This window comes from Caretta caretta, chromosome 5 (genome assembly GCF_965140235.1).
Source record: "Caretta caretta isolate rCarCar2 chromosome 5, rCarCar1.hap1, whole genome shotgun sequence".
Classification (NCBI taxonomy): domain Eukaryota; kingdom Metazoa; phylum Chordata; order Testudines; family Cheloniidae; genus Caretta; species Caretta caretta.
Genome location: NC_134210.1, coordinates 15097530 through 15115755, shown reverse-complemented (window position 1 = coordinate 15115755; position 18226 = coordinate 15097530). Strand labels below are relative to the sequence as shown.

The following is an 18226-nucleotide window of genomic DNA, read 5'->3' as shown; positions in this document are numbered from 1 at the left end:
GAAAGCTCATGCTCAAATAAATTGGTTAGTCTCTAAGCTGCCACAAGTACTCCTTTTCTTTTTGCGAATACAGACTAACACGGCTGTTCCTCTGAAACCTGACAAGAGCATTAGTTTCCCATGAGTCAAAAAAGGCTTCCCTCTTCACAGGAACACACCATAATGTCAGAAGCACAAGGGGAAAGAGGCCACAAAATAATATTTAAAAGAATTCTCCCAAACCTTTTGCATTTATGGTAGATAAGCCAGAAAGGCAGAAAAACAGCAGTCTGACATATAAGGGCCACAGGGTGTGCCCAGGGGATTTAGGAGCCCAGGTCCCTATGGAAAGTCACTAAGCTGCTTTTGAAAATCCTCCTCGTACATTTTCAAATGTCATTGATTTTAGGTGCTCAACCAGAGACACCCTACGCCTGCATTTCAAAAGTGCTGAGCACCCCGCTGTTCCTCATTGCAGTCACCCAAACATCACGCCACCCCAAATCAGTAGTCACTTTGGCCTCACTCGCTAAGCTGAGAAGTACAAACAATAAGCCAGGAGAGTAACAGGTTAAGTTTCTCAGCAGGATACTGAAAGGAAAGACTCCTGGAGCTTACATGATCGACTGGGCAAGTCGGGAGGAAGTGGGTGTGTGTGCAAAGAAAGTAGTTTCATAGCAGTCTGGAGAGATCTGCAGAGATGCACAGCAGCAGCAGCCACTTGTTCCCTCTTCAGTGTTGACCACAAGGAATCGCGATAATTAAGAGGAACATTTGATAAGAGAGAAAAGTCAGGGAAAAGTCATCAAAAAAGCCTTAAAAAAATAAAAAAACAACCACTACGTTTTCATCACTCTAGATCCCCCTCCAAACCAGCTCTTAAAAGTGCGCATTCACGGAACAGGAAAACCATTATACGCTGGACATACAGACCAACTTTCTAAAACTGCCAGGAAAGCGTACTAATCCAGATGCAGAGCCACACCCACCATCGTTACAGTGAGACAAAAAATTGTGTTCTTCTGATTAAAACAAAAATCCACCGTTCAGCCCCCGGTTGAGCAGGGGAGTAGATGTTTTACAAGGCTGATCTAGTTACAGTCCCCAAATCCAGCAGGTGTCATGCAACACCACTGTACTCTGTTGCAACAGCAGAACTTCTGCCATAAGAACGCCGGGGACAAGGCACTGGGCTGGGAGTCAGGAGACCTGGGTTCGATTCTCTGCTTTCCCACCAACCTGTTGTATCACCCTGGGCAAATCCCTCCACTTCTGTGCCTCAGTTTCCTAAACTGCAAAATGGGGCTAATGATTAGGGCTGTCGATTAATTGCCGTTAACTCACACAATTAACTCAAAAGAAGTGAATCGCAATTAATGACAGTTTTAATTGCACTGTTAAACAATAGAATACCAATTGAAATTTATTACATATTTTTGGATGTTTTCCTACATTTTCAAATATATTGACTTCAATTACAACACAGAATACAAAGTGTACAGTGCTCACTTTATATTATTATTTTGATTACAAATATTTGCACTGTAAGAATGATAAACTAAAGAAATAGCATTTTTCAATTCACCTCATACAAGTACTGTAGTGCAATCTCTTTGTCGTGAAAGTGCAATTTACAAATGTAGCTTTTTTTGTTACATAACTGCACTCAAAAACAAAAAAATGTAAAACTTCAGAGCCTACAAGTCCACTCAGTCCTACTTCTTGTTCAATCGCTAAGAGAAACAAGTTTGTTTACATTTACAGGAGATAATGCTGTCCTCTTCCTATTTACCAGGTCTCCTAAAAGTGAGAACAGGCATTCGCATGGCACTTTTGTAGCTGGCATTGCAAGGTATTTATGTGCCAGATATGCTAAACATTCATATGCCTCTTCATGCTTCCGCCACCATTCCAGAGGACGTGCTTCCATGCTGATGCTTGCTAAAAAAATAATGTGTTAATTAAATTTGTGACTGAACTCCTTGGGAGAAAATTGTATGTCTCCTGCTCTGTTTTACCCACATTCTGCCATATATTTCATATTATAGCAGTCTCAGATGATGACCCAGCACATGTTGTTCATTTTAAGAACACTTTCACTGCAGATTTGACAAAACACAAAGAAGGTACCAATATGAGATTTCTGAAGAGTTACAGCACTCGACTTAAGGTTTAAGAATCTGAAGTGCATTCCAAAATCTGAGAAGGATGAGGTGTGGAGCATGCTTTCAGAAGTCTTAAAAGTACAACACTCTGATGCAGAAACTACAGACCCCAAACCACCGAAAACGAAAATTAACCTTTGCTGGTGGCACCTGACTCAGATGATGAAAATGAACCTGCATCAGTCCGCACTGCTTTAGATCATTATCTAACAGAACCGGTCATCAGCATGGACGCATGTCCTCTGAAATGGTGGTTGAAGCATAAAGGGACATAAGAATCTTTCGCATATCTGGCACATAAATATCTTGTGACGCCGGCTACAACAGTGCCATACGAACACATGTTCTCACTTTCAGGTGACATTGTAAACAAGAAGTGGGCACTATTATCTCCTGCAAATGTAAAAAAACTTGCTTGAGCAATTGGCTGTACAAGAAGTAGGACTGAGTGCATTTTCTAGACTCTAAAGTTTTACATTGTTTTATTTTTGAATGCAGGTTTTTTTTTACATAATTCTGCATTTGTAAGATCAACTTTCATGATAAAGAGATTGCACCACAGTACTTGTATTAGGTGAATTGAAAAATACTTATTTTGTTTATTACAATGCAAATATTTGTAATCAAAAATATAAAGTGAGCACTGTACATTTTGTATCCTGTGTTGTAATTGAAATCAAAATATTTGAAAATTTTGAAAAACATCCAAAAATATTGAAATATATGGTTTTGTATTATTGTTTAACAGCGCGATGAATCATGATTAATTTTTTTAATCGCTTGACAGTCCTACTAATGATTCACTCCTTAGTAAAATGTGTGAGGTTGATGGGGGGAAAGCACTGTATGCTATATGTATGAGCTACATACTATTAATGATTATTGGAAGACAAGAAGCACATTTGCTATATGCCCTCCAGGGTTGGAATTCTGCTACCAGTCAAATTTGCTTTCAATTTGCTCACCTTCCTGCCGAAATTGCCACGTATTTATTAGTGAAGGAGCATCTCCAAATATGACATTTTAGTAAGAGCATGCACATCATAAGATTGGCTTTGAAACTGGACTGCCCCTCAGGTGTCTGCATGTGCAGCTATTAATATGCCAAAAGTGCACATGCAGGCAGGAAATTTAACACCCACACAGAGAAGCAATTGCTTTTTCATACACAGAATCCATTCCTCTCAACAGACCTGGCACGTGCAGTTACTAATCGAGTGCATAAGCGGGGGCTGGCGCACAAGAAGTGCCCTTGCACAAGTGGCCGTGGTGGTGAGGTCTCACTGAAAACACCCCAAGCAAAATTAGCCCAATGAGCTCCACTAGTGTTTTATAGTTCAAATACTCTTAAAGGTAAAAACAGTAATGTTCTCCTCTAACACAGTGATGTGATTATGAAAGCTGATGTCAAACCACACACTTCTCCACGAGTTTTCTGCTTTTACTTGGGGAACTTGGATTCCTGCAGTCACTAAGCTTTCCATGCCAGATGCACAGGATTTAGACTCAGAGGAATCTAACATGGGCATGGCTAATGACATCCGGAGGAGGGAGAGGGAAGGCAGAGAATCAGGAAAGCAAACACATTTCAGTAGTATACTACTTTTCATGGTCATAGAACTCTGAGCCATGACTCTTGGGTTGTAATCCCCCACCACCTCCTAGCTCTGCCATGGCCATGCCAAGACACAACCTGTAGACTCCCAGTTTCTCAGTGAGGATATATTCCTTACCGACCTCAAAGGGGGGCTGTGAGGCTTAACTAGTGACTGTGGTCCCTACATGAAAGACTCTCTGAAATGCTAAGTATTATTAAACACCTATAGGACAGACTCTTCTCTTCCACACAGCACTGAGCTCTATACCATCAGACAGCAGGTCAAGTCAGAGCAGAGAAGTTTCACTGCATCTTCACCAGCTCCTCCGTCTGCACAGGAAACTTAGGTCTTGTCTACACTACAGACCTTCCTATCGCAGTATAACTACTTTGCTCAGGGGTGGGGAAAATCCACATCCCGAATAATGTAGTTATACTGACCTAACCCCTGTGTAGACAGTGCTATGTCAGCAGGAGAGCTCTCCAGTTGACACAGTTAATCCATCTCCCTGATACGCAGTAGCTAAGCAGATGGGTGAGCTCTCTCCCATCAGCTTAGAGGATAGGGTTGCCAACCCTCCAGGATTGTCCAGGAGTCTTCAGGAATTAAAGATTAATCTTTAATTAAAGGTTGTCATGTGATGAAACCTCCAGGAACACATCCAACCATAACGAAGACCCTCTAATAAGGTTGCCAATTTAAGCACCGTAGCAGCACAGCCGCATCAATACAGCATTTTAAGTGTAAAGGTGCCCTGAGTTTGCTGCATTTCTCCGAATCACTTGAGCAATTGCTGCATAACCTACTTGCCATTTAGTGGACAGGGAGGCTAAAAAATATATCAGGGCAACTGCTAAGACAGCTAGGAGCAGCTGTTCCTTTTAAAGGTTAGTGTGTGGCTTACCCCTGCCCGTCAACTATTCCCAGTTCAACACTTACGTCAAGGATCACGATACCCAAGTACTCCTAGGAACGCAGGACAACAGCACAACAGAGCAGGTTTGCACTTGGGTCAATTCAGGCACGAGTTTCAAGGATCAAGGCTTTAACAAGAAAGCCCACAGAATCAAATACATGTAAGAACCAAGACCGCTAGCCCTAATGTTCTCCCCCATTTTCAGTTTGAAATGATTGTCCTCCCACATGTAATCAGATGGATACATGTGTCTTCCTTAGGATCCAAAGCAATGTGTCCATAGGGTATGTATTTTTCTTTCCCCCGAATGGCCAGGAAGCCAAGAGAATGAGTAAACCCCACCTATTTTCTGATTATATGAATGGGACATTGCAGTTATGTTCAGAACAGATGACAATACAGTGCACTTCTATAGGGCATTTCAGCAGAGCATCTCAAAGCACTTTACACATACGAACTATCCAAGGCCCTTGTAAGTAAGGTAAGGAACAGGCCTCCTACCAGTGAAATGTAGCCACCTCTGAACAACGCCATGTGACAGTTTAAATATCATCAATTGTGGAGGGATGGGGGATTAAGTTTGAGCTGTAGCTCACGAAAGCTTATGCTCAAATAAATTTGTTAGTCTCTGAGGTGCCACAAGTACTCCTTTTGTTTTTTTGTATTGTTTCATATTCTCTGTGTGTATATAAAGTCTGCTGCAGTTTCCACGGTAAACATCTGATGAAGTGAGCTGTAGCTCACGAAAGCTCATGCTCAAATAAATTGGTTAGTCTCTAAGGTGCCACAAGTACTCCTTTTCTTTTTGCGAATACAGACTAACACGGCTGTTCCTCTGAAACCTGTCCTTTTGTTTTTGCGAATACAGACTAACACAGCTGCTACTCTGAAACCTGTCTGGAAAAGGTGCTTACCTCCAATAGTTACAAGTGGCACGGAATATTAATATATTTGAAAGAAAACTTAACAGAAAACTCTGTATTATTACATTTATTTACTTGTGTATAGACAAGTTTGCTGTTTGCCTGTCCCAGTCAGTTTCCTCCTTGCTGGAAATCCACTTACAAACTTCAGCAAGGGAGAAGAAAACCCTTTGTACATTATTTCAGAGAATTTATTTTAAACAATTCAGGACATGTTATTTAAAGTGCAATTTAAAAAAATAAAAATCAAATTGACAGGGTCCCTTTAAAAGAAGATGGGAAGAATTTCACAGGAACTGCAGAAGAAGTTTATGGAGATAGATTTCAATTGCCCAAGCTGGAATTGGTTCCTAGGTTAAACGCCCTCAAGCCCTATATTTCTTGCAAAAGTAACCACTAAGAATGGTCAGGACTTCAGTTTTACAGCACATCTGAAAGACTGCACTCACACAATAGCACAGCTTCCCTTGCCATCAGGCAGAGCACCCCTTACTCATAAATGCCAAGGCTTGCAAGATTACATTCATTTACTCCCCACATAGCGTTGGCGAGAAGCTGTTTCTCAAGTAAGGAGGCTGGGCCAACAGTGTCCACAGAAATCAAGTTTTGGGGTTTTTTACAAGTTAAATTCCTAGCTTTTACAGTTGCCAAAATAACCTTCCCAACATAACGGATGCTGTATTGCATTCCTGGGGCTGCAGACAACCTGAAACTACTAGTAGCTCTGAGGGGTGTAAACTACCCCCCACATCATTTTAATTCATTATTGACTCTGAAACCTAATGGGTATGTGTAAATATCAACACTGCTAATCGTTTCACTGCTGATCAGCTTAGCAGAAGGAAACAGATAATGTGCTTGTCTGTCATTACTGGAATTTAAACATTATCAATCTGCTGTAGTATAGCTAGTCTACAGCACCAAGGTGTAATCATGTCAACTTCAGTTTGCTCCTGCTTAGGAAGGCAGAGAGCAGCAGGGGCAGGTACTGGAGTTACAAGGGAAGGGAACCCAAAATGAGAAGCTGGAGGAGAAGGTTAGAGTAGCAGAGACTTGCCCTTGCAGCAGTCAGGAGGATGGAAGAGGGTAAACATAGTGGAAACACTCCTCCCCAAAAAACAAAACTGTGAAGCATGGGGACAATAAAAAAAGAGAGAGAGAGAGAGCAAAAGAGCATGCTTTTCCCTTCCAGCAGCAAGCGCTGGGGAAGAGTCAGCAAGACAAAGAGTGCAATGAGGTCACTTAGCACCTTGCTAAGAAGCCAGCCCCCTTCCTGCAACTCACAGTGGGACTCAGTACCCCACAGCTGTCCCATTCTGTATTTGGTATCCATCTCTGGCTACAGCAGCTATCTGGTAAATTTTCAAGCTCTGACCACCACTTTCTGCAGCAACTTGGGTTTCCCCTAGAAGATTCCCATCCAATTAGCAACCCAGCCTAACCCTACTTAGCAATGAGATTGCAGTTCTAGGTGGAATGGCTGTAGGTATTTAACTTCTCTCACAGAGGCCTCACTGCAAATGCATAATGTACAGGTTTGAGCTATGTAGCCGGACACTTTGAATTGGTTTCCGCCTAAACAATTCCTGAGGTCTCACAGAACCCCATGTACGAGAATGTAAGGTAAACTTCAGCATTAGCAATATTAAATGCATGACACCTTCCAGAGTGGAACTGGTATGCAGAGGACTGAATTCTGACCTTAGATACACATCAGTGTGGTCGCTGTGCACGTGTCCAAGCAGAGCTGACGCACAGGACATTGCATTCAGAGGCAGAGTTTTAAATACAAACACAGGCTGAGTTCCCTTATGCACACAACATTTGTACTTCAGCCAAGTGCAACATGCTTAGCCTGATCACACCTCTCTATGCAAGTTCTACTGTGGGCCTGGAGATATAAAATTCAGTGCAGGGCTTCTGCTTCTGGGCCTCTGTGTCAGAGAGAGATTTTGCATCCAGACTGAAACCTTTTACAGTCCTTCGGGGTAAAAGTTTTAAAAAACATACTAATTTGTTTTAGATAAAGTGTTAAAAACATTTGCTTGTCAGAGGCGTAAAATCATTGCCAGAGAAGAAAGCAACCTACTGCATCATGCAGGAATCCCTCAGTCAATGCAGGATCCTGCCTTGCAACAGGCCGCATTCTCAGCTGGCATAAAGGGACACAGCCAGTGCAGCTCCTGATTCACACCAACTGAGACACTCCACGGATTTTAAGACCAGAAGGAACCACCAGATCATCGTCTGATTGCCTGTATAGCACGGGCCACCGCCACCACGCAGGGCCCGCACAGCAATCCAACAATCAAAATGAGACCTAAGCGTTACAAGCCCCAGGAGACTAGACTACTGTGTGCCACTACAACGCCTGAAGCCCCCGCAATGGCAACGAACTGGGTATATCTAAAAAATTATCTGGGTATATCTAAAAAGAGATATACCCAGATAATTCCGGCAAGTGACCCATACCCACAAGCTGCAGAAGAAGGTGAAAACCCCCCCAAGGTCACTGCCAATCTGACCTCGAGGAAAATCCCTTCCTGACCCCACATATGCGGATCAGTCTTACCCTGAGCATGCGAGCAAGAACCAGCCAGCCAAGCACTTGAGAGAGAGAACGCCCGGTACCACCTCAGAGCCCGGGCCCATCTCCCCCATTGTCCTATCTCCAGCTGTGGCCATCTCCGGATGCTTCAGATCAGCTAGTCTGACTCTCTGTATAACACAGGCCATAGAATCTCATCCATTTACCCCTGTACTGAGCCCAATAACTTGTAAACTTTAAAAATAATAATACTGGCTTGCCTACGGCTTTTACATACACACACTACAATAATTCAGTGAAAGGCTGAACAATGACAGAAGTAGAATAATATACTGTAGAAGCTCAGAAATTATCATATACATTCTACACAGAAAGAAAGGGAGGGCTTGTGGCACCTTAGAGACTAACAAATTTAATCTACTCTGTATCATTCCAATTTTAGAAGATTAGCATGGCCCCTGCGCAAGGATGACACGCAAATTCGTGAAGCGTTCCATATTTTTATGCTCAAATAAATTGGTTAGTCTCTAAGGTGCCACAAGTCCTCCTTTTCTTTTTGCGGATACAGACTAACACGGCTGCTACTCTGAAACCTGTCATTCTACACAAAGAAAACCTGGATTTCATCAAGTAAAATCCTGGTAGTCTGACTGATCCAACTCTCTTGATTTCAGTGGAATTATCAAATTTACACCAGGTTAAGTGAGATCAGAATTTGGCCATCTAGGAAATCAGTCTACAGTAGGAATATGAATAGCTGCTGATCTCGGATACCAGTGATACTTTTCCTTCCTCATGCTAGATGACATTCAGTTGTTTTGCTGTTGGTGTCAAAGGGATAAAACCTTTGGCAATAGCAACTGAGAAAGGAACAGTGGGCACTTTTTACTGACAGGGATTTGTGAATAGCAAGACATTTTCCTCATATTCTATCTTGGCAGCAAAATCTGCAAAAGAAAAAACTGCAGAGACCCCATCATTTTTACAGGAAGGGGCAAGAAAGAATCTTTCCCTCTTTCTGTCACATATATGACTAGTAGACTCTAAAAAAAAAGTTTCTGACTCCATCCTACTCTAACAAAACCATCCAAGGCAACCTCATTGAGGTTCTGTGCACACAGTCAACTGCAGTAACTGGAGCCAACCCTAGACTTGTTCTTCTTACTTACGGGCACTGTTCCCTCTAAGCTGTGCCGCGTGTGCACACGCACACAGATCCTAAACCCTGCGCACACGGCAAAACACCAGCGCACAAAAATTTGCACAGATGCACAACAATTTGCACAGAAGACATTTTTTGAGCACACAGCCTGTCAAAAATTAGAGGGAACATTGCTTACGGGGTTGTTTGAAGATTCCCCAAAATAGTCCTTACATTAAATTATAGAAGATCAGAGGAGTTTTTAAACTAAGGCCTAGGGGAAAGCTGGCAGGTGCAGAGGAGCACACAGTTGAGACACAGACATCCTTTTGGGGAATACTCTATCTCCTAGTTAAAAGGAGAGGATAGAAATTGATAAAGTACAGGTTGGAACTGAAGAGAAATGGTCAAATGAAAGAGTCCCATTCAATTACACTACAGGAAGGCAGACAACTAAATACTGACAAATTTTATAAGTGCTTGTATAAAAATGGAAGAAGTCTAAATACTAAGATGGGTGAACTAGAATGCCTGGTATTGAGTGAGGATATTGACAGAATAGGCATAACAGAAACTTGCTGGGACGATGATAATCAATGGGACACGGTAATGCCAGGATACAAAATATATAGGAACGACAGAGTAGGTCATGGTGGTGGGCAAGTGGCACTAAATGTCCAAGAAAGCATATAGTCAAATAGAGTAAAAATCTTAAACAAATCAAACAGTACCATAGAATCTTTATGGATAGAAATTCCATGCTTGAATAATAAGAGCATAGCAGTATCGACCACCTGACCAAAATGGTTACATGATTGTTAAATGCTCAAGGAGATTAGAGATGCTACCAAACAGAAACCCCCAAAATAATGGGGGATTTAAACTATCCCCATATTAACTGGGCACATGTCACCTCAGAATGGGATGCAAAGATAAATCTTCTCGACACCATTAATGACTGCTTCTTGGACCAGTTTGTCCTGGAACCCACAAGAGGAGAGGCAATTCCTGATATAGTCTTAAGCGGCACAAAGAATCTGGTACAAGAAGTGAACTGCTTAGTAATGGCCACCAAAATAACAACAAGCAGTCTGGTGGCACCTTAAAGACTAACCAATTTATTTGGGCATAAGCTTTCATGGGTAAAAAACCACTTCTTCAGATGCATGGAGTGAAAAAGTCGAAAGCTTATGCCCAAATAAATCGGTTAGTCTTTAAGGTGCCACCGGACTCCTTGTTGTTTTTGTGGATGCAGACTAACACGGCTCCCCCGATTTTAGCCACCATAACGTAATTAAATTTCACATCCTCATGGGGTAGTGGGAGGGAAATACCAAAAAACCCATCACAGTAGCATTTAACTTCAAAAAGGGGAACTACACAAAAATGAGGAAGCTAGTTAAACGGAAATTTAAAGGAACAGTCACAAGAGTGAAATGAACACAAACTGCATGGAAACTTTAAGTGTCTGGGTAAATGGTGTAGGGTTTAGGGCTTTGGTTTTGTGGAACATTGGTACACCCTCTGTAGCGTGAGGGAGCTGAATAATTCGGATGGCCTCCACCCCAGTAGAAGATGGACTAATCTCCTTGAGGACAGGCTGGCTAGAGTAGTCAGGAGGGCATTAAACTAATAGCAAGAGGGAGGTAAAAAGAAGGAAAATGTGACCACCCAATTAGCACAAAATTGAGATGTTACGAACAAAATTAATCAAGGAACCAAAGGACATGAACAGAAGTAGTTCTTAAATTGCCTATACACCAATACTAGGAGCCTGGATAACAAAAAAGAGAAAGTGTAATTGCTCATTTAAGAGCACAAACTCAATCTAGCTGGTATTACTGAAACCTGGTGGGATGATTCGCACCATTGGAACATTAAAATTAATGCCTATAACCTAGGACCCTGTTAAATTCACAGCTATGAAAAACATGTCATGGACCATGAAATCTAGTCTCTCCAGAGAAAACTGGCTATTGTAGGGGGATTACAGTATGCCACCCTTACTTCTGCACTGCCTTCATAGAATATCAGGGTTGGAAGGGACCTCAGAAGGTCATCTGGTCCAACCCCCTGCTCAAAACAGGGCCAACCCCAACTAAATCATCCCAGCCACAGCTTTGTCAAGCCTGACCTTGAAAACCTCTAAGGAAGGAGATTCCACCATCTCCCTAGGTAACCCATTCCAGTGCTTCACCAAAAGTGAAGGTGGCATGGTATGATATTGCCACCCTCCTACGCCGCCAGGGGGCAGCAGCAGAGAAGTAAGGGTGGCAATACCATACCATGCCACCTTCACTTCTGCACTGTTGCTGGTGGTGGTGCTGCCTTCAGAGCTGGGCTCCCAGCCAGCAGCCGCGACTCTCCCGCTGCCCAGCTGTGAAGGCAGCGCAGAAGGGTGATAATACCATGACCCCCACCTCCCCATAATAGCCTTGTGATGGATCCCCAGTTTGAGAAACGCTGATTTAAGTGTTTTACAGATTTATATTTTTAAATACATATTCATGATTTGTGACAACACTGAAATTTAAGATTTAAATATCTGTAACCGTGAAATTCAAGGTATTTAAACTGCTACGACCACGAAATTTACCAAAATGGAACGTGAATTTAATAGGGCCCTTCCTATAACCTATTTAGGAAGGCTCGAGTGGGCAAAAGGGAAAGGGGGAGTGGCACTCTATGTCAAAATGGCATTACCTGCTTCTCAGTCACAGAATTCTGGGGGGAAAAAAGACCCTGAATGCTTATGGATCAATATCCTAACAGATAAAGCAAAAGATAGGGTACTAGTTGGTGTTTGCTACAGAGCTCCAAATCACAGTAAGGTACAGGATAACCTCCTCCATATGCACCTGTCTATAATGCATAGGGGAAAAAACTGTGTGATCATGGGGGACTTCAAATTGAGTGGCATATGCTGGAGGTCTCATGCTGCCAGTACAGAAACATCTTTGGAATTTCTAAACATTATAGATGACAATTTCCTAACTCAAAAAGTGTTGCTGCCAACACAGAGGAAGTCTATGTTAGACCTTGTCCAAACAGATAAAAAGGAACAGACCATAGAACTAAAAATTAATGGTAGCCTAGGTACAAGTGAATGTGACTTGATCACATTATAAATGTGCAAACAGAATAAAGTTGAGACCAGTAATACACACACTCGGTGCTTTAATAAGGACAATTTTACAAAAGTGAAAACAATTATGAGCCAAATCAGTTGGGAGGAAGAATTTAATCAAAAAAATGTTAATTATATTTGGGAATCATTTACGAACACCTTACCAGAAGCCCAAAAAGCCACAATTCCACAACTGAGGAACATGGTTAATAAACCAATTGGTCTAGAGGGGAAATGAAGGCAGCTGTAAAAAATAAAAATGAATATAACAAATGGAAGAAAGAGGAAGTTGATAGTAATGAATATAAATCAGAAATTAAGAAAATTGTAGAAAATTGATAAGGGAAGCCAAGGGACACAAGGACAAATCTATGCTACCAAACTTAAGGACAATAAGAAGTTTTGTTAATATATTAGGAACAAAAAGAATCCTGACAATAGTCTTGGTCCACTGCTAGATGGAAGTGTTAGAATTATCAATAATAATACAGAAAAGGGAGAGGTATTCAATAGATAGTTCTGTTCTGTATTTGGGGGGAAAACAGATGATGCAGTCTCATCATATAATGATGATAGTACACTTTCCGTTCCACTTGTACCTCTGGAGGATGTTAAATAGAATTTGCTAAAATTAGACATTTTTAAATCAGCAGGTCCAGATAACTTGCATCCAAGAGCTTGAAAAGAGCTGGGTCAGGAGCTCGCTGAACCATTAATGTTGATTTTCAATAAGTTTTGAACACTGAGGAAGTTCCAGAAGACTGGAAGAAAGCTAATGCTGTGCCAATTTTTAAAAAGCGTAAACAGGATAACCCACGTTATTATACGCCTGTCAGCCTGACATTGATCCCAAGCAAGATAATGGAGCACCTAATAAGGGACTAAAGGAGGGCAATGTTATTAATGCAAATCAACATGGATTTATAGAAGACAGATTATCAGACTGACTTGATATCTTTTTTTATGAGATTACACATTTGATTGATAAAGGTAATAGTGTTGACGTAATATATTTAGACTTCTGTAAGGCATTTGACCTGATGCTGCATGACATTTGGATTAAAAAACTAGAACGATATTAATTTAACATGACACACATTAAATGGATTAAAAACTGGCTAAATGATAGGTCTCAAAATGTAACTGTAAAAGGGGAATCATCATTGAGTGGGTCTGTTTCCAGTGGGGTCCCACAGGGCTCTTGATCCTACGGTATTGAACATCTTTATCAATGACCTGGAAGAAAACATAAAATCATCACTGATAAAGTTGCAGATGTCACAAAAATTGGGGGAGTAGTAAATAATAAAGAGGACAGGTTACTAACTTAGCTATTTAGATTGCTTGGGAGACTGGGCACAAGCAAACAATATATATTTTAATATGGCTAAATGTAAATGTATACATCTAGGAACAAAGAATATAGGCCATACCTACAGGATGGTGGATTCTAACCTGGAAAGCAGTGAGTCCAAAGAAGATTTGGGGACGGAGGTGGATAATCAGCTGAACTTGAGCTTCTAGTGTGATGCTATGGCCAAAACAGATAATACGATCCTCGGATGCATAAACAGGGGACTCTGGAGTAGAGAGGTTATTTTACCTCTATGTTTGGCACTCGTGCAACCGCTGCTGGAATACTGTGTCCAGTTCTGGTGCCCACAATTCAAGAAGGGTGTTGATTAATAGGAGAGGGTTCAAGGAAGAGCCAGGAGAATGAGCAAAGGATTAGAAAAATGATTTCTAGTACCAGACTGAAGGAGCTCCATCTATTTAGCTGCCCTTTGACACAGCTCCAACAATCCTGCTCCAAGCAAGGTGACAACTAGCCCCTGATCCTGTCCCACAGATGTCAATGCCAGAACTCCCTAAAGAGGGTGGACGGCTTTTTTAACCTAATGCTAAAGTTAGGCTTCAATATCCTACACTGTTGATATTTATCTATTCCCCCATTAGCCCAATACTTATGCCACAATGTTTTATTAGTCTAGGTAGGATCCAGACATACTTTTATTTTGCTGAAAATGGTATGGCAATACACTACAGCTATTATTACATGCTTTAGCTGAGCACTGACTTTGACCTATACTACATGTTACAAGGTATTCATCATTTTTCTACTGCTTTCAAATCGTTGATTTGTTTTCTTCAGAAAAATTGACTCCAGCTTTTAAATTAATGGGAATTAGGTTTAATGCAAAATTCATGTCTTCATGGGAGGATTCATCTAGTCATAAAATAATGGGGGGCACTCCTTGAAGGTCAGCCAGGCATCCATAAATTCAGACCTATCCCTCTTGAATCTAAGAGAATAATTGGGGTGGAAATCAGCATTAAAAGCTTTTTTTTGGTAAATTTCCATACTTCAGTTTTAGAAAAAAATCGTGAGTGGGGAAAAACAATTCCCAAAAGGAAGCAGTGCTATGTAGTGGTTAGAGGGGCTTATGAATCAGGAGACCCGGGTACTGTGCCTAATTCTGCCATGTGAACCCTGGCTATATCATTTAGTCTCACTGTGCCCCTATGGAGATAATGCTCTGCAAAATGCTTTCAGGTCCCCAGCCAAAAGTGCCCATCATTGCTTCAGAACCCCAAACAAGGCTCTTCTTTCCTGTGCGCCCCAGAGGAGAGCAGGAAAGACGTTCTGGCGGAGAAGGCATGGGACCGGGAGCCAGGGCACCTGGGCTTCTCCTCTGAGCTCTGGGCCAAGTTACAAAAGTGTCTCCGCGCCTCTGCTCCCCCGCCTCCAAAAGGGGGATAAGAATCCTGAGGCCTGTGCAGAGCGCAGTGCGATGGGACACACACCGGAGCAAAGTACCGGGCTACATTTCATTCTTCCCCACATGCCATTCTTCCCTGTAGCTCCCCCCCCCCCCCCCCGCAGTGAGTACCACCAGCCAGGGGCTCGCGGGGAGTCGGAGCTGCTGGCACGCAGTGCCAGGGGGGTTTCCAAGGCAGGGGTGGGGGGTCAGGGTGGCACAGAGCCGCAGCTGCTGCCCCTTGCAAGCGCCTGGCCTCCCCCCGCACGGCAGCTGCTGTGTCACTGTCCCCGGCCCACGGGCAGCTCTGACGGGGCGCGGGGCTGCGGAGCCTGGGGCTCCCACCCAGCTCCCGCGCCCGCAGCCTTTGCCCGGCCCCGCGCCGCGGGGGATGCCGCGGGGAGCAGCGGGGCAGGGGCTCCTCGAACCAGCCGGGAGGTGCCAGAGCCGGGGGGCGTCTCTCCCAGGCCGCCGGGGCCGCACCCAAGCCTAGGCAACCCCGGCTCAACCCATTCATCCAGCCGCAGGTCGCAAGCGCCACTCGCGGGCAGGCGCTGGGGGCAGGGGTGAGCAGCGGGGGCGGGCTGGCCCTACCCCACCCACCCCCCTTTAATTCCTACAGCATGCCGCAGGTAACACCCGAGGGCGGGGCGCTGAAATGGAGAGCGGCCAAGGATGGGGGGGGGGGAGGGCATAATAAAAAGCCATCGAGGCGGATGCAAATCCGCACCCCGAATTTCACTGCCTTTGCCCGCAGACGGGCAAGGGATGTGGTTAATGCGAATTGGGAATCTACCTCGTAAACCACAGCCAACCGTGATCCCATACACCCACCTCACTAGCTCCTGTCTGTACCAACACTCAATTAGTTAGGGTTTGCTTTATTCATACCGAAGTCATCTAAAACCTGTATAAAGATAAAGCCCACTTCGGATCGCTCTCTGCGCACACACTGCCTAATTGTAATATATTAATAGGATCCGAATTAAATGCAGAAAAATGCACAGCTAGCCAACACAACCACAAGTTGCTTAATTCTAAGTAACCACAACACACAAAACCCACCACTCTCTAAAGCAGTTGGGTTCAGTGGAAACTAAAAGGATGACAATATCTCCCATCAATTAATCCTATATCATCATCAGGAGAGAGAGAAGGCCCCGAAAATGCACCAACCACAACCAAAAAAGCTTCTATCCATCAGACACGTTTCTGGAACAAACAAGTATTGTAGGAAACAGAGCAACGCTCAGGAACGATCTCACCCCCGCATTCATTGCTCCCTATTACGGGGGGGAGGGGGGGGCTTTATCTAAATATTCTTTTAATTCGGGTCTGACCGCGATCAAGCTGCGTGCACCCCCACCCCTGAACAGGCATCCCCCCAGTGCCTCGTTTGTCCGAGTGACTGTATCGGAACGATGCCATGAAAACAAAACACACGCAATCCCGATAAATCCAGAAGGCCCAATTTGCAATTCCTGATCCCGTTCCCACCACACTCCGCAATGGGAGTTCTCCGACAGCGGGGGGAGGAGGAGTTCGGTCTAGACAACATGCAATCAACACACATCCACGCAAGACATTGCCCCTCTGAAAAAAACAGAATCACATGGGAGGGATAAAAATGAAAGCAAAATACATGCCGCTGTGGCCTATGGAAAGGAAAGGGAACAGGATCCTGAATAATCACGGCGCTGGGCACAAAAAGCATCCAGGCCACCGACCTGCCCTTTTGGATTCGTAGCCAGAAAAAAAAAAAAAAAAAAAGCAAACAGCTGCAAGCTGGCCACCACAACTGCAACCCAATGCAGCAAAAGGAGGCTTCACAACAAAGGGAAACACACCCCTCCTTGGAGCACAGACCTGACAGCGACAACATGGTTTACAGTCCACAGCTCTAGGCTCTTCCCTGCCACCGAAGCACTGAAATGCCCTTTTGCCGGTGAGCAGAAGCTGCTCCCAGCCTGAGAAATAGCTTGCCTGGCGCTGGGAAGGCAGATGAAACCCAAGCTCCCATAGACCCCAGGCAGTTACAATGGTGCGTGTGTGTCTTTTACAGTGTCCAGCTATTCGATGGCTCTTTCCTGGCAATCTGCACAGACACCCACCGAACAAACACGAGTGCAAAGGGTGCAAAAAACACAACCAAACACACCAACCCTCCCCCCCCCCCCCATCTAGAGATTATCTTGCTTTACCTTGCGGGCCGTCCACGGCTAGGGCAGAGGGTGGCCTGGCTGGGGCAAGGGGGTCCGGATGTCAGATTCCTGCCTTTAGGTTCATGGGTCCTGCCTTGATGAGGGAGGTCTGACTGCCCAGGAGGAGAAAAACCCGGCTCTGACACAGAGAATGTAGGACTGTGACGTCTCAGCTCCTCCTGACGACCCACGTGCATGGACTTTAAAAGAAAGGGACACGCTGGCCATGCTGGGAAATGTAGTTCCGCTTCTCACCCTCCCTGTGCAGGGAAGAATTCTGGGCCTGGAGTTTCTCTGCATCTGGGTAAGGGGGAGTTTGGCTTGTACCTCTTTAGAGGCCGGAGTTAGGACCAGGTCCATTTGAAGTGGAACAAGGAAATTCTCTTGCATTAAGGCTCCTATTTCCCACACACACAAACACTTAAAAACTCTTCAGATAAAGCACCGGGGACTATATACTGAAGGCAAAAATCCCATAGTGGCCGGGGGAAAAGTTTAGCTAGATGGATTATTTCAGGGGTTCTCAAACTTCATTGCACCATGACCCCCTTCTGACACAAAAATTACTTCATGAGCCCAGGAGGGGGACCAAAGCCTGAGCCTGCCCAAGCCCCACTGCCCTGGGTGGGCGGGCCAAAGCCCAAGCCCCACCACTCTGGGTAGGGGGTCCAAAGCTGAAGCTCAAGGACTTCAGCCCCAGGCAGGGAGCCTGCAACCTGAGTCCTGCTGAAGCCCTCGGGCTTTGACTTCAGCCCTGGGTAGTGGGGCTAAGGCTTCAGCCCCGGGCCCCAGCAAGTCTAAGCCAGCCCTGGTGACTCCATTCAAAGGGGGTCCCAACCCACTTTGGGGTCCCGACCCACAATTTGAGA

General features: G+C 44.1%; 1 protein-coding gene and 1 non-coding gene across 8 annotated transcripts in view; one reads left to right on the top strand and one right to left on the bottom strand.

The window, feature by feature from the left end:
- CTIF (cap binding complex dependent translation initiation factor) overlaps positions 1-17520 on the bottom strand; it is a 349613-nt gene extending 332093 nt beyond the window's left edge. For 6 of the 7 annotated variants that reach the window (XR_007356637.2, XM_048849819.2, XM_048849821.2 and 3 more), the window contains exon 1: positions 17358-17520. The gene's annotated coding sequence lies outside the window, so the exon portion shown is untranslated. Of the gene's footprint in view, positions 1-17022; positions 17136-17357 lie in introns of those variants that run through there. The other variant, XM_048849820.2, reaches the window with a different exon arrangement.
- Positions 8530-8632, top strand: LOC125637478 (U6 spliceosomal RNA). The gene has a single exon (XR_007356958.1). It is a non-coding gene; the product is annotated as a U6 spliceosomal RNA (small nuclear RNA).
- Positions 17521-18226: the final 706 nt, after the last annotated feature.